This window comes from Nycticebus coucang, chromosome 13, assembly GCF_027406575.1.
Source record: "Nycticebus coucang isolate mNycCou1 chromosome 13, mNycCou1.pri, whole genome shotgun sequence".
Taxonomy (NCBI): Eukaryota; Metazoa; Chordata; class Mammalia; order Primates; family Lorisidae; genus Nycticebus; species Nycticebus coucang.
The window spans coordinates 39,401,175-39,408,919 of record NC_069792.1 but is presented as its reverse complement, the minus strand read 5'-3'; the positions used below and the strand labels follow the sequence as shown (position 1 = coordinate 39,408,919).

The 7,745-nt window shown below is 41.3% G+C and overlaps 1 pseudogene; it reads right to left on the bottom strand.

Annotated features, from left to right (window-relative positions):
• Positions 1-456: 456 nt before the first annotated feature.
• On the bottom strand, positions 457-2,962 carry LOC128563341 (disks large-associated protein 5-like; annotated as a pseudogene).
• Between the last annotated feature and the right edge of the window lie 4,783 nt (positions 2,963-7,745).

Sequence of the window (7,745 nt, the reverse complement as noted above, 5' to 3'; positions counted from 1 at the left end):
CTGTGAAATGGAAGTAATTTTAGCAATTCCTTTACAGATTTATTGTGAGACTTAGAGGAGATTGTATGTTAAGTGCTTGGACGAGAATCTGATGTGTAAGTACATGTTACTCACCATTTATTACCTCAAGAGGAGATGTGATCTTTTGTGTTCCCTCTACATGAACAGATTAACAATAGTTTTCTTTCTTTTCTTTTTTTTTTTTTTCTTTTGTTTTTTTGAGACAGAGCCTCAAGCTGTTGCACTGGGTAGAGTGCCATGGCATCACAGTTCACAGCAACTTCCAGCTCCTGGGCTTAGGTGATTCTATTGCCTCAGCCTCCCAAGTAGCTGGGACTACAGGCGCCCACCACAATGCCCGGATAGTTTTTGGTTATAGATGTCATTGTTTGGCGGGCCCGGGCTGGATTCCAACCTGCCAGCTCTGGTGTATGTGGCTGGCACTGGCCGCTTAAGCTAGAGGTCCTGGGCCAACAACAGTTTTCTTAAAAAGCTGATGTATTGACACCTGCCCACGCTCGATGGGCTCCAGGTAGGGTCTCCAGCCCTGGTCGGAGTCCAGGGCTCCACGTCCTGCCCCCCTCCAGCGCCCAGGCCAACGGGAGGCATTAGAGGTGAAAAGGAGATCAGGTCACCACCAAGGGAAATGTATCCGGAATGTTCTCAATGTCTGCCCTCTGGCTGAGTGAATGGATTGCTGCAGTTCAGGCCTGTTGAATCAACAAGACATTCAGTAGTGAGACTTTTATTATCAAATAGTACTTGACGGAGGAAGTTTAGTTTCCTCTTCTGGTGAGAGGATATTCTGTGATGGTTTAATTTTTTCAGGGCTACTCATCAAAACATCGTGTGATATAATTGAAGAATTAGCTCCATTCCTTCCACAACATCTGAAATTTCTTCTTTTTTGTTAATATTATCTGCTACTCCACCAGCAAGAAGAGGCAAACTCAATTCTTTCAATGGGTAAGTAATGCACGCCAAAGTTTACCTTATTTTCATCATGTTTCGCTTCGATTAAATCTTGTGATCCAGGACACTGAGCATCTTCTCCTAGGTTGCTCTGGCTTTCAGGAGTATTTTCGAACAAAGTCTTCTTATCATCGTGTTCATTTTTGGTACTCCAAGGACTGGAACTCTCTGGTGATGCAGTTTGTCCTAGGAGGCCCACCGCACCCCTGCTCTGAGACGCAGCTTTGCTGACAGACTTAGGTATTCAACGTCTTTTGAGAAGGATGTTCAAAAGAAATGGAAAGTCTTGAAAATGATATAACGGGACTTTCAACCCTGAAAAATCCAGCATCAAACACTATTTTATCAACCTCCTTTGGCATCATAGAGGCTGCTGCCTCCGCATGTTCTCCCAGCTTCGTCTTCTCTCTCTCTGCACTTTTTATTGCAGCCAAGCGATTTCTAGCTGCAATTCTTCCTCCATCATGTGGAAGAATTTGTTTTGGTTTATTCACCATACTTGAGATGACTTTTTTCCTGAAGACTAAAATGCTTGCATTACTATTGTTTTGCCACCCAGATTCTTCAAGTCTGGTCAGACTGTTGAATTTTTGCTTTACATCTTCTATCTGAAAACTAATCATATCCCAGAACCTGTCCAGATCTGTGTGAGTAATCTCCTTTTCACCTTGTTTATATTCACAATCATTCACTAGTCCTTCAAATTGTTTGACCCTTTCCTTCATAAGGAGTCTTGTTGGACCAACTGCTGTGCGAATAAGATCTTCAGCATCATCTGGAATGTCCGATCTCAGCTTCTTCTCCCCCTGAAGGCAACTTGACATTGTTAATTTCTCAGTTTCTGACTGGAGGATATTTCTGAAATATGGTACATATCTGTCCTTCCTTCATTTCAAGTGATGGGACCTCTGTTACTGGAAGGCCATTTGACTTTTTAATAGATTTATTATGATTTAAGACCTGTTCTTCATTCCAAACTGTTAGAGAACCCAAAGGATGTTGTAATTCATTTGAATCTTGCTGTACTAACTCAGTAGCTGACATTTTACATTTTAGCACCAAAATATCTTTTGTTGCTTCTTGAGTCTTATCCTCTTCTATTTTGCAAGGGGTCCAGGTGTAACTGGGTGTCGAGAAATCGTCATCACTTCTGGGAGTCATGGGTGTGACTTGATAGGTCTTCAGACCATCCAGGGGCTTTGCAGGTTTTGTTTCTTTTGGGGGGGCGGGTCTTCCTTTCTTTGGTGCCTTTCTTCCTGGTTCACTGTCACCAGTGGCTCTTGAGAATGGCTTTCTTGCTGTGCTGGATGAGACTGCTCCAGCAACCTGCTTTACTGCTTGAGCAGCAGATCAAGTCATTCTCACCGACGTGGGCACTACAGGCTGTCCAACTTTTCCCTCTTTGTCCAACACTTTGTTTTCAGAAGTTTGTCTTTGACCAGGTCATACTGCTGGTCATACTCCCATTATTGGGAGTGATGTTCGAGCAGTACGAGTGAGCCTCCTAGGACAAACCAAACAGGTCTTTGGCCTTTGACCTTGTAATCCATACAGAAGAAGTCTTTTGTGGCCCAGCTTTCATAGCATTCAGGTTTGATGAAAGGAAACCAGGCGTATCAGGTCTATAAAAACCCACTTTAAACGCTTCTCGTTTAGCTTTCTCTTTCACTGTGCTTTCAATTTTTGTAGTTGCTTTTCTTCTTTGTATTTTTGGAGCGTTTGTTTTCGTTGGTCACACAGAACAGTTTTTATTGACCTTGGCTTGGCGTTTTCTAGAGCAAGCTCTTGAGATGTCTCATCTAATTCAACAAGAATTCTACCTTCCAAGGTTGGAATGCTGACATCTTTCAAACCAAAGAGTCGGTTTTGTTCATATTCCTTATGTGTGTTTGTGTTTCTCAGACAGTGATTTCCTTTGAGCAAGTTTAGTCCTAATCATTTCAGTACTGAAATCCTTTCTGAACCGACTGGCAAAATGTGATGAAGACATTCTGAAGCACGTCCTAGCGTGAACCTCAAGTGAATCAAAAGTTAAGGAACCCTGGAAGTGGACGCACACCACCGCCTCCAAGGCTCGCCTCCATACAACTAAACTTCCTGCACTGAGCCCATCTTTGGATTTTTAAATAATGCTTTCTGAGTATTGTATATAAAATTTTAGAAGTGAAATTTCTGTGCCAATGGATATAGAAACATTGCTTTAAATTTTTGCTAAATATTGAAAAAAAAAGCTGATGGATTTTGCTTTAAATAACCTCTGCTCTAGCCTTCTTATTAATATTCTAATACATTCAGGCGGCACCTGTAGATCAGTGGGTAGGGTGTCAGAAATATACACGGAGGGTGGTGGGTTTGAGCCTGGCCTGAACCTGTTAAACAATGACAACTGCAACAAAAACAAACAAAAAAAAAATAGCCAGGCACAGTGGCAGGCACCTGTAGTCCCAGCTACTAGGAGGCTGTGGCAAGAGAATCACTTGAACCCAAGAGGTGGAGGTTTTGAGCTGTGACACCACAGCCCTCTATCAAAGGTTACAAAATAAGACTCTGTCTCAAGAAACAAAAAAAATTATAGAAGGCTAGCCAGGCATTGTGGTGGGTGCCTGTAGTCCCAGTTACTTGGGAGGCAGAGGCAAGAGGACCACTTGAGCCCAAGAGTTTGAGATTACTGTGAGCTGTGATGCCAGAGCACTCTATCCAGGACAATACAGACTATGTCTCAAAAGGAAAATCATGGAAGGTATTTATTTGTATGCACAAAGTTCTACTGGCTTCTACTTATTTCAAAAGTGGAACTTTGGCAGGGAACAGTGGCTTATCTTGTAATCCTATCACTTGGGCCTCTGTGTAGGATCTTCAAGGCAACACTGTCCACAAACATTGGTACCTGTGTAAGATCTGGCCTGATGTATCACAACAGAGGTGGTCTGGGGCCTACTCTAGAAAGTATGTACTAGGAGCACTGCAAACACTAGATTATGAATACTATTTCATATCTGCACTATGAATGCATAAAAATAGGTTTTAATTATTTAAGTAAATAGCTAGGGTCTCTCATCCCAGGTAACTATCAGAAATTCTGAAAGTTTATACACATTTCAGTTGTGTGAGGTACTTAAAATCTGGAACCTGAGACTTACCTTCTAACTAAGTATGAAAGGAGAGTGGGTACATGACATAATTTCAAACTTAAACCTTACAGTTGGGCAATTTAAACAGAAATATCTTGATGATTAACCATTATCAAAGAGGTAGGTAGAAACAATTGATTTCTAACATTCTAGGACAGTAAAATGTACAGGGTAGCCATAAAGTTCGTGCATGAACTTTAAGCCATTATCTAGTTCTCTTACTTTCAATGATTTATTTGGAACCTCTCAATGGTATCTGCTCATCTTCTTCTGTAAGAATTCTTTAGAGTTACAATGCATTTGAAAAATCTTACCCTTTTCTTCTTATCTGATATGTGCAAATATTAATTTAATCATTCAAATAAATCTCTCTCATTTGGTCATTTTCTCAGGTTATTTTGTTTTAAACAAAAATCTTATAAAACGACTATTCCTTACAGTGTTATAAAGTTTATCAAACTCTGCATATCTCCTGAAGACAAACCATTCACTCCTGCCCACTGAGACCAGAACTTTATAAACCTGTGGAGATAAAAAGTAACATAATGAAACAAAATTCAATTGCAAAAAAATTTACTGTCTATTTAAATACGTGAAAATCTGTTTTCTTATCCACGACACTGATATATATTGTGATTCTGTAAGATACATAAGCATGTCAACTAAAACACTTATTATATCTTGACAAAAGGTGATACTCTATTTTAGAAATGTTGCTGGGCATGGTGATTGCTGCCTATAATCCTAGCACTTTAGGAGTCTTGAGGCAGAAAAATCACTTGAGGCCAGGAGTTTGAGACCAGACTAGGCAACAGCGAGAACCCATCTCTATAAACAAAATCAGCCAGACAAGGTGGCAGACACTTGCAGTTCCGGGTCCTCAGAGGGGTGAGGCTGAGGACTGCTGAGGTCAGAAGCTACGACGATGCCAGTGCCCTCCAAGCTGGGCGATAGAATAAGACCTTGTCTCCAAAAGTTGTGAAATATTTCTGTAATTTTCAAAGAATAACACTATGTTTGCTGTGGATTTTCTCTGAAAATTACAGAAATGTTTCTTTGTGCTCATTATTTAGAGCTATTAAATTCTCTCATTTTATCATTCTTGCGTCATATTTTTCCCCAAGAATAAAATATTATAGATTCAATTGACGTCATTTTCCTCTCTTCTTCCTCAGCCATATATATATATATATATATATATATATTTTTTTTTTTAGAGACAGATTCTCAACTTGTTGCCCATGGTAGAGTGCTGGCATCACAGCTCACAGCAACCTCCAGCTCTTGGGCTTAGACGATTCTCTTGCCTCACTCAGCCTCCTCAGTAGCTGGGACTACAGGCGCCTGCCACAACACCCTGCTATTTTTTTTTTGCAGTTTGGCTGGGGCTGAGTTCGAACCCACCACCCTCGGTATATGGGGCCAGCGCCCTATTCACTGAGCCACAGGTGCCACCGCCTTAGCCATAGTTATTACTTTGAAATTATAAAGTATTTTAAAAGTGATGCCTGGCACACAGTAAACAATTATTAGTCCCCTTTCTTCAAGATCATCTTTTAAACATTATATTTCAAGATAAAAACTTATCCTCAGGGGTCTTACTTCCATCTTACATGCGTTTAATATATTCCTACATAATCTCACATAATCATATGAAGCCTATGAAGTAAGCAGAATATTGCAGCTTCCACTATACCTCTACTATACATGAGGAAATAACAGAACAAAAATTTATGGAACTTGCCTAAGTTCACAAACTTAATAAAAAAACATAAAACTGAGACTAAAATCTAAAGCTAATTGTCTACCCACAAGAAACAGTATCAATTATAATATACAATCAACCCTCATAATTCATTCTACAGGTACTCTCAGAATGTAATTCAACATACCAACAGTAAGAAAAGAGTTTGGAGGACCAACGGTCTTGGACCATTTCTAAAGCGAAAATAATAAGAATCCAGCTATATGAGGAAAGACTAGATGATGCTGGCTTGAGTTACCAATCTTACTATGTTACAGTGATGATGAGGGGAAACATATGATTTGCTCTGGGGTTTATGATGCAACTTTCCACAGTCTGTTGAACAAGTTAAAAGAAGAAATAAGATTTACTTCAGAAGACAGGCATACTAAAGTGTATAAACTATCTCTGCCCATGAAAGATAGGTAACCTATACTCACAAGTTCATATTTAGATAATATTGTGGGGAAAACATCTCTCTGATCCTATAGGTGATATTATACATGAATTCTGTAGTACTGTTTAAACTTTAAAATATGGTCACACTGGCTGGGTGCACTGGCTCACACCCGTAATTCTAGCAGTTTGAGAGCCCAAGGAAGGAGTATTACTTGAGGCCAGGAGTTTAAGATGAGCCTGGATGAACACAGTGAGATTTGGTCTCTACAAAAAATTTTAGAAATCAGCCATGCATTTTGGTGTGTGCCTAGCTACTTGGGGGACTGAAGTGGGAGGACGGCTTGAGCCCAGCAATCCTGCAGTGAGCTATGATGGTACCACTGCACTGAAGCATGGGTGACAGACAGAGACCTTGTCTGCGGATGAGGGGAGAAGGTTATATTAACAGCTCACCCATAATGTCCGTGAAAAGGCCTAGAATGCAAAGCTATGTCCTTCTGTAAAAGAGGGGGAAAGCTCTCATCCAGAAGGTGAGGCAAACAAGGTAGTGGTATCAGTCACCTGGGCAAGGAATGCATGCATCCGGGTGGATAGGAAGAGAGGGTAATGTGTAGGTGGATGATCTGGCCCTTTGGGTCTGAGCCAAGAGGGCAGCCAATGGTTTAGGAGAAGCTACTGGACGAAAAATCTTAGAATAAATAGTAATGGCTCGGTGCCTGTAGCACCGTGGTTACGGGACCAGCCACATACACTGAGGCTAGCAGGTTGGAACCCAGCCAGGGCCAACTGCAACAAAAAATAGCTGGGCCTTGTGGCAGGCACCTGTAGTCCCAGCTACTGGGAGGCTAAGCAATAGCATCCTTTAAGCCCAGGAATTTGAAGTTGCTGTGAGCTATGATGCCACTGCACCCTACAGAGGGCAATATAGTGAGAATCTGTCTCAAAAAAAAAATAGAATAAGTAGTGAGATGATACTCCCCACATGGAAAGAATGCAAAGTGGGCTCAGCGCCTATGGCTCAAGCGGCTAAGGCGCCAGCCACATACACCTGAGCTGGCGGGTTAGAATCTAGCCCAGGTCCACCAAACAACAATGACGGCTGCAACGAAAAAATAGCTGGGCATTGTGGCAGATGCCTGTAATCTCAGCTACTTGGGAGGCGAAGGCAGGAGACTCGCTTGAGCCCAGGAGTTGGAGGTTGCTGTGAGCTGTGATGCTACTGCACTCTACCCAGGGTGACAGCTTGAGGCTCTGTCTCAAAAAAAAGAACATAAAAGTGGAGGGTAAAGGACCTAGCCAAGATCCTAGTGAAGCCTAGGAAATAGGGTTGCTTTTAGAGTATAACCAATATGCTTTAGCTTTTATTTTACATTAGTTGGGTCACACTAGGATAGGTGGTTAACACGATTATTATCGAGAAATATCACGAAGTGCGTCCTTCCTGCATAACGGTGCTCTCCTACCTGAGGATATGAAGACGTATCAATACTAAAGTACAT